Genomic DNA, 14,657 nt, shown 5'->3' on the forward strand with positions numbered 1-14,657 from the left:
TTACAATTACGCGTTACAATCTATCTCGCAGAATTTCACTTTCGCCTCCAAGATGAGAAAACAATCATTAGCGAAATAGTATAGTGTCAGACAGAGAAAATCGTTTAATTATCATACCACAATGTTTGCCGTACTTGGTCAGCACGTCTGGAAATCATTCCTTAATGTGTGGATAGGCTGCCATTATTAACACGTTTGCTATTTTCAATTCAATTTTGTATCAAAAAGCATTGTTCTTAAATGTGGCATTTTCAATTTGCAAATAGATTTGTAATGACACTCGTCATGCGAAAATGGGTCTTATTCCATATGTGCCCATCATATAAATAGCCCACTCAGCTATCCCTCCTTCTGGTAAGGAGAAACATAACATATTGAGTGATTTTAAAGCGAACAGCATCGCCTATGGCCTGACTGCGCAAAAGCACATGTTGGGTTTAACAAACGCTTGCCGAAATGCATAAGACCCATTTTCGCATGACGGCGCTATTGACGTGTGATTTAAATGTGTCGAAAGAAAACTGCGTTTAAATCAAATATAAACATACGATATATTTCAATAGTGAAGAAAGATACTCATAACAAGGCATATGAGGACACATATGAAGTGCTCTCCCGTAGTATATTTTTTTATTTACTCACACTAATGTGTGGTTAAAAATGCTAACACACATTTCATGCGATGAATATGCTGCTAACAAGTGAAAAACACAACACAATAGTTTAACTTTTGTTTAATTGTATTTAATTATTTAGAAAAGTAAATTGCTAACTTTATTTCAAAGTATACGCCGACTACATTTTTAAAAGACATTTATTGTTATAAATATATTTAATATGATATATTAAGTTGTTTTCGGTTTTAGCGATTAAAAAGCATTTTCGAGGTTGCCTATAGTATGCCTGTAGTAATTGATGAACTCATATCCAACCCTTCTCGAAAAAGTGCACTAAATGCGCATTAAATGCGCTTTTAATGCGCATTAAAGCGCATGTTATTGGCACCGTATTTTTTGCTGAAAAAAATATGGTGCCAATAACATGCGCTTTAAAGCGCATTTAACTAAACAAGTGCATTTTTCTGTTCAAATAATACACTTTTTGAGTGTATAAATGCACTTTTGTGTGTATTTTAAAGTGTACTTTAGTGTTTTTAAGTGAATTAATACGCTTAAGTGTATTTAAGTGTATTAATTCGCTTACCGTTTTTTTTTGTTCCCCAAAAAGTACACTTGAAGCGTATTTTAAGCGTTTTAATTTACTTAGGAAAACATGAAAAAATACACTTAAATACGCTCTTGTGTATTTTTTGAAAAAAATACGCTCTAGTGTATTTTTTGAAAAATTTGGGGAAAAAAATACGCTCAAGTGTATTTTTAGTGTATAAAGTGCACTTAAGTGTATCTTTGAAAATGTCTATTAAAAAACATTCATTTGGATATGAAAAGTGGCCGGTTTAAATATGATCTGAGAGAACAACAGCAAATAAACTTTGAAATAAACACATTTATTCACATAAATCATTTTAAAATAAACAAGTAGTTAAGGCCATTCTATGGGTGCTTAAAAGCTTTTCCGCTTTCCTCTGCAACTGCTTCCCCCTGTCCCTATACTTTTTGGTTTACATTGTTCCATACAAAGAATGCATTGAAAAAAAACATGTCAATATACAATTTTTTCAAACAATATCACAATAAATAACAATGGCAAATAAAATATGTTGAAAGACAAAGACATACATGTAGGCTTACCAAATTGTCAAATAGCAAAATAGTTTTTTTTTAAATCTTTCTCAATCCTCACATGGTTTTTAATATTGTTAAAGATTTTTTCTTGCCAAACTTGTAATGTGGCGCACAAATTATGTAAGTTTTTCGAGTTTATGTGAAAAAACCTAAAATGACATCAAAGATAATTCGTTCTTATTATTAAATATATAAGCACTATGGACATGAAAGCACATTTGAGATCTACATAACTTTCCAAACTTGGAAATATATACAACCATTTACAACTATTTACTCACAAGTTATCTCAGTTTTAACTATAAAGGGGACATATCAACAGCTAGAACAGTATTTTATAGTCTGAAATAGATTTATTTATTAAAAATAACGTTATAAATAATTTCTAAACACAAACACTTTCAGAGGGTAAGAGAGACATTCGGAGGCCTTGGGAAAATCTTAGGAGTGACACAAATTCAAATAAACTTGTAATGTGGCGCAAAAATTATGTAAGTTTCTTGAGTTTATATATCTAAAAAAAATACATTAAAGATAATTCATTCTAATTATTAAATTTATAAGCATATGGACAATGAAACGCACACTCGCTAGGTTTTGGCAAACAATAACCTGCTCAGTAAGTTTTTGTGGGTTTTTGGCAAGGTGGTTTCCTGTGGGTTTAAACACTTTTTTGTATTAAAGTATGTTAAAGTCTTTTACAATTTTGTGCTGATATGTTTCAGTAAAAAAAGTAATAGCCCCATGCAGTTTTAAGGGGAAAAAACACAATGGGCAGGAAAATCATCTTTATAACACAAACAAATATGAACATAAGAATTGTACACTTCATTATAAAATGAGGCATTTGTGAAAGATTGTATGGAAAAAACGATTAACCGCAGTGTTCTGCAGTGGGTCAATATATTTAGATCGCAGCTGCTGCAGAGAACTAGGTCACAGCTGTTGGGGGTACCTGAACCGCAGTGGCCGGAGGAACCTGGACTTCAGCATTTGGAGAGACCTTGACCGAATATGGTGGTGGGACCAGTAGTCCAGTACAGCAGCCATTTGAGAACACGACCGCAACCGCCAGGGGGACCTGGATGGCAGCCAGTGCCTAGACCTGATCTTGGCAGCTGGAGGGACCTGGAAAGCAGCAGGCGAGACCGGAAAAGCAGGGGCTGGAGTGACATCTACCACTGATGTTGCTTGTGTCCTTCTCTTCTTAAGGATCTTGAATGCGTATTGATCTGCAAAAGATAAACATGATATCACACACTATCAAAAGGGCGAGGCATTCTTCATACTTGTTAAATTGTAAGGTTTTTGTTTCACTTAACTATGAAATATTGCTGTAATGGTAATCTTGTTGCGATTATAATTAGAAATTTAAATCAATGCAAGTTTGTTTGCTTGTTGTTTTTGTTTGTTTATTTTTGCAATTTTTTCATCCTGTGATCACATGTGACTAAACTCTTATCATCAAAGAAATAGCGTTTTGTAGACAATACAGTTTGAAAATGAACTAAGATGCATGGTCTCATTTGGCTGTCTGGACTGGCTGGAAGTGTGATGCATTTTAAATGCAATAACCTGTATAGTTTTACCTCTCAACAAATCCAGCTTTTCTTAGTCAAGCACAGCCCACTCTCCTGCTTCACTCTAGTTGGCCAACTCTTGAAGGGTAAAAACCTGGTGTTAAAGTCCATACATCAGTCAGTATCCCCCTGTTTCTTCCTTTTTTAGCAGGTGATAATGCACATTCTTTCCTTGGGGCAAGAGTTTTACCTTTAAAATCAAAATATAAAAGTTCTCATTGAAATATGAGGGAAAGAAGTCCATTCAGTAATGACCAGACTTAGCTATAAATAAAGTTTAAGATGACAATAACCATAAAACACAGCCATAATAATTCACTGTACACAACATTAACACTTTTTAATTTGTATATTTATCTATTTTTGTTTCAATTGGTGTTAGTTTTCCTTAAAATTACAATGCATTTACTTATCCTTATACCAGAGACAATACATAAACATGATAATGATCATAATTAATTCAATGAACTTAATTAAAAAAGGGATGCAGAAATAAAAATACAAACCTGTTACAACTGTTCTTCAGTATCCAGCCACTTTGGACCTCCTTTGATTTACTACATTGTAGTAAATACACTTTGTTTTCATCACACAATACTTCATGCTGACAGTATTTCAAGACATTTGACACTACAAGTACAATTTAAAATCTTAATTTGCTAAATCATGTCTAAAAATGTAGCTCATTATCAGTTGCTGACACCTGCTTGTTTAAACAAATTTACTTCCTGTGCCCTAAACCAATCAAAAGTGGCTTGTTTTCAAAACAAAAACTATCAACCAATCAAAAGTATGCAGATGATATGCACCCCTTTGTTAGGCATTGCTGCATCACTGATAAGAGATTAGTGTTTATGATGCATATTTGATTTAATTGGGGGAGAGCTGATCTTTTATCTGTTGTGTCAGCTTGAGATATATCTACTGATAAAGGCAAATTTCAACACCAAAATATTTATGGAATAATACACATCACTGATAACAATTCTTCTCTTTGTGACCTTAAATTGAATATCATTACTGAGAAATGACAATCTGTTTATTGTTTATGAAATCACAAATTACAATACATGCACATAACCCTTAGCATATTATATTTATTTGTGAATATTTCAATTTGACATACTGAAAGGTGTTAGAAAATTATAATTCTATTATAAATATTATTTTAATTGCCTTTAAAAAATGTGTTTAGTAGACAATGTGGTAGATATTAATTTTATTTGGGTTAAATATCAGTATAAGAAATTTGAGAAAATATAATTTAAATATTAAAAATATTCAAAGTGTCAAAAATATTATGTGGGCTTGCCAGAAGCCCACATAATATTTTTGACACGTTCAATATTTTTAATAAGTGACCCACAGCCTGATTTAGTTGAACTTGTGCTTTTTAAAGCTGTTAAGCATTGTTGTTAAAAAATTTATTATGAATAGTATTATTTTCTTGATGTTTTCAAATAATCAATAAACATTTGATAATGTCATACATAACACTTGTATTTGTGTTGTTTTTGTAAATACTACAAAATTTTTACTACTAATATATAATGTATGAAAAGTATAAAATATGTTCAGACCCAGAAAAGATACACTTATTAATACACTTAAATACGCTTAAATTGAAAAGACACACTGTCTTGGAAAAGATATAGTTAAAAATACACTTCCATTGAAAAGACGCACTCAATCATATAAAAGTACAGAAAAAATACACTTGGCAATTCAAAAGATTATGAAAAAACGCGCTCTAATTTCGAAAAATACACTTTAATGCACTTAAGTGTACTTTTAAAACGAAAGACGCAGAAAAAATACACTTTTTTGGAGAAAGCGCAGAATAAATGCACTTCTTAAAGTGTATTTTGTTAAAAAGCGTATTTTATTTCGAGAAGGGAACTGTCTATGTATTGAGAACTGTGAATATAAACAAGCTTTACCTTCTTCTAACCTTCTACTATTGCAATCGTATTATTATTATAAATTGTTTGTTATATTCGGGTTTAGCAATTATGAAACTTTTTTTTGTCTATCGTATCGCTGAAGTTATTGTTGAACTTATGTTCAACGTTTTATGAATTGAGAATATAAATAAGCGTCAACTTTTTCCCGAATCTCTCAATTTACGACCTGTACTACGTCATTGAGTTGTATGCGAGAGCGTAACCTATTGCGTTGTTATAACCTGTAAACTTTCCTTTGTTTATCGACAGGCGCATCTATTAATAGCCTCATATCATGAATGAAAAAACACCCGCGAAAAAGAACCACGTGACCAAATAGGACGCAAAACGCAAATACCAGGCGACTACGACTTTTTTTATGTAAGAACGCTCCGCAATTCCTTTGAAGCCGGAGCCTTGTGATTGCTATTACGTAAATAATTGACCTCTAACTGAAGTAAGCAAAGGAAGCGCAGCACCTAATTGACCCATTCCTTCTATGTGCAAAGGCAGATTGAATTTTACTAATGTATGGTTTACCTATTATAACACACATTATAATGCGGTAAATATGCGACTAACAAGTTAAAAACACTATAATTAAACTTTTGTTTTGAATTAAGTTATTTAAAAAACAAAATTCCAAACCTTATTTCAAAACAGCAAGACTACATTTTTAAGATAATATTATTGTTATATTTAAATGTTTTTCAACAGTTTCAGCGATAATGAAACATTTTTTTATGTTGTCTATCGTATCCCTGTAATAATTGCTGAACTCGTGGTCAACGTATTATTAATTGAGACCTGGGAATATAAACAAGTGTAACCTTATACTATTGCGTTATTCTCACACGGACTCCCCTTTGTTTATCGACAGTCTCAGATTTATGAATGAGCTGAGGGAAAATACTACGTCACGCACACAAAGCAGAAAGTGGACTATTTTAATCATTCATAAACAATCTCCTCCGCGACACGTACAATACGATCATTGTTTATTGATTCTTTTCTATAAAACACCGTTCGAAAATATTGAATGTAACACGATATTAATATAATGTTTCCATTTGTGAATACACATAATTGGAGAACTCAAACCTCTTGCATAAATTATACAACTCTTTCTTGCGCGGATACGCAAGCGGGTAATGGGTTAATCATACCTAGGCCGTATCGACCTGAATTTCACACTAAGCACTTTAGACGGTCGCTAAAGCGACCATCTAAAAATGATAATATAGGCATATGAAATGGCCGATAAAAAATAATTAAGAATTTCTTTAAACTGAAAACCTTTTTATAATAGACTAGGGGCTTTTTCTTCATTAGCAAATGGCTTTTTTTTGCACAAATTTGATGAATTTGCGATGCAAATGTTCAATATTTAAAATGTAAGCGACTATTTTTTTTCACTTTTTTTTCACATTTTTTAAACATTTTATAAACAGGAGCAGACCACTGTATCAAGCATTTTTACATAATTATGGCCCCTTTTACACTTAGATAATTGACAATTTTGCTTAATTTGCCATAAATTCTTATTTTATGATCACATTTTATTATTACTTTGACAAAACAACACTTACCTGAATACCACAATAGATTCCACCCGAACAATTACCCACGCCCCTACCCAGAATCCCTCCCCCCCCTCAACCTCCCCCCCCCAAAAAAAAAATATTTTTTTAAACATCAAATAATTAATTACCCCACACACATTATACTCCCCTCAACCCCCCCTACCCCCCCATTTTTTTTTAAACATCTAATAAATTACCACACCCCACATTATAGCCCCCTCTCACCCCCCTACCCCCCCCCATTTTTTAATTATAATATATTTTTTATTTTTTATTTTTGAAAGATCTCTTATAAATTATTGATTATGAACAATTTCCCCATTATGGCTTATGTTGTATTGTCAAGCACTCGAATGGTCGAACGCGCTGTCCTCTGACAGCTCTTGTTATTTGACACTATACTTGTTTGAAGCATAACATTATTTTACTGACTATTCCTTGGTATGTTCATGTATTAATTGTTTATTTTAGCAGGTGCAGTAAAGTGACCCCGATTTCGGAGCTGACCAACTCGCAGCCCACAGACCTACAGGGACTGTCAGTGGAGCTCAAAACTGTCATGGGGGGAATCAAAAGCCTACAGATAAATCAGGAGGCCAGTGTTCAGTCATTGCAGAGAACATACAAGGAACATGGGACAGTCATGATAGAACAATTGCGTGGCAATTTAAATACTAATATAGATAAGTGTTGTAATAGTTCTGTGGGTACATCGGGCAAAAATTTAAAAGAAGAAATGTGTTGGAGTGTTCCTTCTATCTTGAATGAATTTGATAATATTACTGTGAAGGAACTAAACGAGATAAAAGAGGAAGTTATAAGCATAAAAGGGTCAGTTACAAGTTCTATTCATAAATGCACCAGTTTTCACAATGACTTGTCACATTTCCATGAAATTGTTCAGAAAATTGGAGATAATAAGGAGCTCTGCCTTATAGCCAGCATAAAATGTAAGCATATAATACAGCAGGCATTGACTCTTCTAGGAAAGTCAGACAAGGTGTTAAATGTCCAGAGTATTACTAAGCACAATGTTAGAATACCAAGTGATAAAGATGTATGTTATATCAGAGGCATATGTGTTCTTCCCGATGGGCAGGTACTGGTTGTAGACAGGGACAATCAGAATGTCAAGCTGCTAAACCAGCAAAACCAGGTGGTGAGTCACTGGGATGTGAATGCTAGGCCTATTGACATTTGTTTGATCACACCCAGTGAGGTTGCAGTGGCTGTGAATATTAGCAACATACATGAGGTCCAGTTTATCACTGTCAACCAGGGAAAGCTTGTTCCTGGCAGGAAGTTTCAGTTACAACATGAATGTAGAGGTATCGCCCATCACCAAGGAGACCTTTTTGTCACCTCTGGTGAAGAACTGCACAAATACACACTGAATGGCAAACATGTCTGCAGTCTATATAGGTCATTTGAATATAAAGGTAAGAATCATGGTGAATCCATCCTGATAACATTTGTATTATGTACAGGGATTTTTCTAGCCATTGTGGGAAAAGGAGTCTAGTCAAATTTTGTTATTAGCTCGGCTGTTTTCAGAGAGAACCCGAGGTATTGTCATAGCCAGCTCGTCGTCCGTCGTAAGCGTCGTGCTAAAACCTTAACATTGGCTCTAAAATCAAAGTGCTTCCACCTACAACTTTGAAACTTCATATGTAGATGCAACTTGATGAGTTCTACACGCCACACCCATTTTGGGTCACTAGGTCAAAGGTCAAGGTCACTGTGACCTCTTATATAAAACTTTAACATAGGCTCTAAAATCAAAGTGCTTCCACCTACAACTTTGAAACTTCATATGTAGATGCACCTTGATGAGTTCTACATGCCAACTCATTTTTGGGTCACTAGGTCAAAGGTCAAGGTCACTGTGAGCTCTAATATAAAACTTTAACAAACCTTATCATTCGCTCTAAAATCAAAGTGCTTCCACCTACAACTTTGAAACTTTAAATGTACATGCACCATGATGAGTTCTACACGCCACACCCATTTTTGGGTCACGAGGTCAAAGGACACTGTGACCTTTAATATAAACTTTAAATAGGCTCTAAAATCAAAGTGCTGTTACCTACAACTTTGAAACTTCATATGTAGATGAACCTTGATGAGTTCTACATGTCACACCAAATGTTGGGTCACTAGGTCAAAGGTCAAGGTCACTGTGACCTCTAAAAAACAAATCTGACAAGCTTTTGCAGCCGAACGTTGGCACCTGTTATGCTGTGCTCTTGTTTTAAATCCATACAATTACATATTTGAAAATTTTTATCGACTTAATGAACCGAATTGGGATTTATTTTTTTAATCAACAAATATTGACCCATAAGGCATTTATCTTGTTGTTTTGTTATCATATAAATTATAGTTATATACTTTGTGAGATGAAAATAAAATAAATTCAGATGTCATAGCAGAAAACCCACTGATGTATTATAAACTATTTGTTCTAGAATTCATAAGTGCCCTTTGATTTCTGCAGTAGCCAAAACAAGATTCAGAAATATTGATTTATAAATATGAGTAATGAAGTATTTTGACTGTCACTACATGACATGTCTTTAAATAGAAACTGAGTTCCTGGGAAAGAGACACTTTCTGACCTGGTCTTAATTTGTGATTTTTTAATGATTGTACATGTACAATATGTTTGATAGATGGAACAATTTCAAAACACCATATAACAAAGTTTTTTTGTGGTTGTATTCTTTTATGAAGTGTTCAAATGTATGTATTAGTTACAATGTAATTATAGAAGTATATTCATATAATTATTTTGCTGTTGAAATAGGTTCGGTAACAAACTAGCTAGAAAATTGTCAAGAACTGTTGTGTTGAATATTATTTGTTACAAACACTTGAAAAACACAAATACTGTTGTAACACGGCACATGTATGAATTATGTCTGCTCTGGTCAATTTCACTCATTTCAGTACATGGTTATAAAATGTATATATGTGTGGGAAATCTATTCATGCTGCACATAGAACATGGTATAAACATGTTGATTGAACTGTACAATTGTTTCTGTATGTGTAATTTTTTCAATCTGTGTAATTTTGCTTCAATTCATATCTAATTCACCAGTCCCATTTCAACATGTCAAACGTTAACACAATAGCTCTGCTACTGAAGTTTATTGTCACACTTAACTATTGAATCATTGAAATGTATGCATATATTTTAGATGTGTAAAGGCCTATTTATAACAACATATGCATAATACAATATCACTGCAGTATGTTTAATAAGATTATTTAACATTGACAGTAACTCAATATCTTGATGTTACTCTGTTTTGCAGTGAACCGGTGTGCTGTGAGTCCCACAGGGGACAGGTTGTACATCACCAGCTGGTCCCAGAACAAGCCTCTCACCCTGGCCAGGGATGGAACACTCCTGGCTACATTGAAAAACCCAGCACAAGATGGCCCATATGGTCTACATGTGACCCCTGCAGGCCAGGTGCTGGTCTGTGGAAGCTGGTCCAACACTGTACTACAGGTGGACAGCGAGGGGAGGAGTGAGCTGGCCAATCTGGCTACATGGGAGAGTGATGGACTGAGTTACCCTGAGTCAGTCTGCTACAGCAGCACCACATCATCCATCATTGTGGGACAGTGGAATAGCGACACAATCCTGGTGTTCAGAGTGGAATAGTGTGTACATGTATGTATTAGTTGTTGTAATTAGTGATAAATATTTCAATGACAATGTGTTGTTTAGCATACCAACATTGTAGTGCAAGTGTGTAGTTAAAAGATACAAATAATTTATGTACACATATTGTTATCTAATTACACAATGTGAGGGTTTTTGTTTAAACATTACATCTAATGAATATTATGTTATATGTTGTCATAACGTTTGTGCCATTATGGTCCTAAAATTTAGTTCGTGTAAACAAAGTTCTTGCATGAAAAAACAAATCATTTCAACTGAAAATGTAATATTTGTACATAGATGCACATGTACATAGCAACTGAGGCTATTTTTAGACTTTCATTTCTATAAACACCATGATGCCATGTAAAAAATTTATATGGATGAATACTTTTTTTTCTAAAATATGAAATTGTTTAAGTAATCTTTGGAGGAGTATATATTGATATTGTACGCAATGTTTACAGAAAGGTAACACATGATGTAATATTTATTAATTTGCCATGTTTTTCGCTGTTGAACATTTGTTTTTGATTTTCATTACATTAATATAAACATGTGTGTGTTAATTACATTCTTCATAAATTGGTTTGAGTCCTAAATATACATAAAAGAAATACATCAAGCTATTCTGCTGCTACAGTCGCTGCTGAGTCAGGACAACGATGCTGAGGATGTGGGGGACAAGGATGACCTGACTACGCAGAAGGTAACATAGACCCTTTGTCCATCCTTTTCTTTGTCATTTGGGAAAAAATGCCATTGTGGGTTTGGAATATTTTCCTGTGAAAAGTCAATTGATTTGGGAAAAACTAATTTAATATCATTCTTTCTCATATATCAACTTATATGAATAATGATTGATTGAGATATAATAATTATAATGCATAAAAACCGGAACATCACGTCAGGCAATTTACGCGTGTTTAGTGGAAAAAAAACCGCTCCGATTGGACTTTTTTTATCACATTGTTACACAGTATCATATATGCCAAAATTTGACAACAAATGGTGAATGTTTGTGTTTCTTGGAAATTTTGAGCAATTTTATGGTAAATATTTATCAGAATGTCCTTTTAATAATGGAATATACGGGAGTATCGGGTAATGAGTAGCAACGCTAAAAGTAGTAAGTTGGCAGTATTAGATAAAAAAATATGGTTTCATACGGATGTATTAAGGAATCGATCGAGACGCGATTATGGGTATCTATGTGGAAAAGGGTTAAAAGAATTTTTGTTAAATCTCGTTATTAATGACTTTATTGCTGTTTTTTCTTGAAGAGTCATAACGCACTGTCATTACGTCATTTCACTCTGAAAAAAAACAAACCCACATATGTAGGGTGCAGTCCTCCCCCCCCCCCCATGGCCCCGGGCCGCCTGAAAAAAATATCTGTTGAAAGCACTGTAATTTTAATACATGTAAGGCACTTATTTAAAAACAAATAAAATGCTTCGGGTATGGGTCCGTTTTACAGACCCATATATACACCAGGAACACGCCGTTTTGTGTTTTTCCTGTTTATTAAGAATGCAAAAAGATGAGGTGGTAAAGAACATAATGAATTTACATAAGGTAAAATATCCTCTTAAATTGTTTGTATATAGTACATATGGTAAAATATCCTCTTAAATTGTTTGTATCTTACATATGGTAAAATATCCTCTTAAATTGTTTGTATATTGCATAATCATTGATATTCCTCCTCATCAAATTTTGGTGATTACAAAAGTATTTCATGGGCATATTATTAGTTAATGTGTGGATTACTCAGTTTAAAAAAATAAATGAGGAATTTGTGTCAGTTCATTTCCCGTGTGTTTGTGATAAATTTGTGGCACGGTAAAACATTAAAATCAACAAAAATAGCCCCAAACGCATAATAATGGTTTTACAGTGTTACCTCTGTATTAAAAATGCTAAATATGAAATGGACAAGATTATGATATGATTTCATAGAAGTTAAAATTGTGTCTTTTCTTTTATGTATCATGTTTACAGTGTTGAGTTTGTAAAAAGTTGTGAGATATTTAGTTAAGCTTTGAATGCCTTGGTTCTATAGAGCCTGTTTGCAAGGAGGTGTTAAGTTCTTGAGGTGTATACTGTGTTATTGTATTTTTGTCAATTATAGGGGCCAAAATTGGCCCCATATCAAATGCTGGAACTATGTATTTTTCCCAAACAACTTCCTAAAATTCCCAATTGAAGGTAAAGTAAAAGAAATTTGTCTAGCAGAAAGTGTTGTCCCTGATAAGCCTGTGTGGCTGTATAGGCTTATCTGGGCAGACACTTAGTGCACAATTTATAAAGCAGTGTTTTCTCGGAATTAGGCTCAAAGTAAATCCCGCTACAGTCTGTTACAGAGTTGTACAAATTGATACCAGGTGAGCCTTGTTATGGGAAAAGGGTGCTTAATGCATGTTATGTACCATCCACAGATTAGCCTGTGCAGTGTGCACTCAGAATTATCAGGGATAATGCTTTCCATTTTTGAGGAAATTTTCGCTTTAAAGAAATTATTTCTAAACAAAAATCATGTCTTGGTGGAAAGTGTCAAGTTAGCCTGTGTGGACTGCACAGGCTAATGTGGTACTATACATATTCATTAAGCCCAGTTGTCCAGAATATGGCTCAAGTTTTGTCTGCTTCCAGTCTGTTGGTATTTGTAAATTCTGATTTGAACAAATATGGTATAAAACCACTATGATTAAAAACTGGTAATTGAGACATCGGTGTACATATAAATGAAAATTTAACTTACATATTGAGCAATTCTTATAGTAGCTCACAATTTCCCAATTTAACATAGTGTGTCATTTTTAAAGAGTTGGCTACTCATTTTCACAAAATTGAAAATTTCGGGCAGTATTTTGTTCACAAAATATCATATCAAACACAGTTAATGTTTAAAATAACTTGGACAAAATATTGTTTTGTTATTGGTAACTGTGAAAATATAGATTTATAGGCGTCATCAAAGTACAGGCAAACTAGTATTGTAATATGATAGTAATTAAGGGCAAATGACCTGTAACATAATTTTTACTCCAAGGGGTATGTGAAAAAAAGCCTTTTCTTTCCATCTTTATAAAGTACACATAATAGGCACTTCCTTATATGCAAGTGGACTAATAAAATGAGCACTGAAACTGAACATTTCAACAAAAACGCATGTCAACGAATATATTTTAATTGGATTTGTGCAATTAAGTTCCATGCAATTAAAAAGACTTATAATTCCCAAATTAAAAGATAGAATTTTCCCGATGTAGGATATTATTACGCTAATTTTCCTCATTGGTGTGGTACAGATACTTTTTTCAATTTGGCAAAAAAATTGCTGGTGTATTACTAATTTACTAGTTCAAAAGACTTCATATTGGTTTCTCAATGTTACAGCAACTGCTAAGCACAGAAGATAAAGGAGTAGTGAAAGGCTCAGCCAAATCAAAGTCCAGCGTTGTGAGGGTGACACAGCCTCTCCATGTCCTCGTATTGCAACATGAAGGACATTTAAGCTGAAACTAACAAGGGAGAGAACTATAGATCTGCACCAGCAGTGAGTTGTTGCCCTTAAGTTGTTTAATGTTTTATTTATTTTTATTATGCCTTACAACTTACTTGTTGATTGACTTTAAAACTGTTTTCTAGTGTGAATTTAAACAGATTTTAACCATCAAAGATCTGTAAAGGCATGGTAAAATAATATGTGTGTGTGTGTTTTTTGCAACGTTGGTGAGACATTAATATTATTGTTAAATAATAATATTGATGCCTCCCATTTATTGAAACATATATTAAAAATAAAACATATCTAATAGCATTTTAAAAGTAATGTGATTAATAGAATAAATACAATTAAAAAATATAAAAAAATTTACCAGATGGTTTTCCTTCTTTTTGTTATGCAGCGAAAAATTGGCTAATAGATAAATAAGCTGTGATGTGGAAAAATGGGGCCTTATGCATGTGCTTAAATTGTTGGCACAGATTAGCCTGTGCAGTCCACACAGGCTAATCATGGACAACACTTTCCTCTTAAAGGTATTTTTCATTGAACAAATAATCCTCTTAACGAAAATCCAGTCTAGTCAGAAAGTACCCTCCCTTATTAGCTTATGTGA

General features: G+C 33.5%; 2 long non-coding RNA genes across 2 annotated transcripts; one reads left to right on the top strand and one right to left on the bottom strand.

The window, feature by feature from the left end:
* Positions 1 to 1,488: 1,488 nt before the first annotated feature.
* On the bottom strand, positions 1,489 to 4,361 carry LOC127850319 (uncharacterized). The gene is made up of 3 exons (XR_008035197.1): positions 3,832 to 4,361; positions 3,335 to 3,515; positions 1,489 to 2,977 (listed from the first exon to the last, which is right to left on the bottom strand). It is a non-coding gene; the product is annotated as an uncharacterized LOC127850319 (long non-coding RNA).
* Positions 4,362 to 10,375: 6,014 nt separating this feature from the next.
* LOC127850323 (uncharacterized) lies at positions 10,376 to 14,066 on the top strand. The gene is made up of 3 exons (XR_008035202.1): positions 10,376 to 10,536; positions 11,174 to 11,239; positions 13,933 to 14,066. It is a non-coding gene; the product is annotated as an uncharacterized LOC127850323 (long non-coding RNA).
* Positions 14,067 to 14,657: the final 591 nt, after the last annotated feature.

This window comes from Dreissena polymorpha, chromosome 11 (genome assembly GCF_020536995.1).
Source record: "Dreissena polymorpha isolate Duluth1 chromosome 11, UMN_Dpol_1.0, whole genome shotgun sequence".
NCBI lineage: Eukaryota > Metazoa > Mollusca > Bivalvia > Myida > Dreissenidae > Dreissena > Dreissena polymorpha.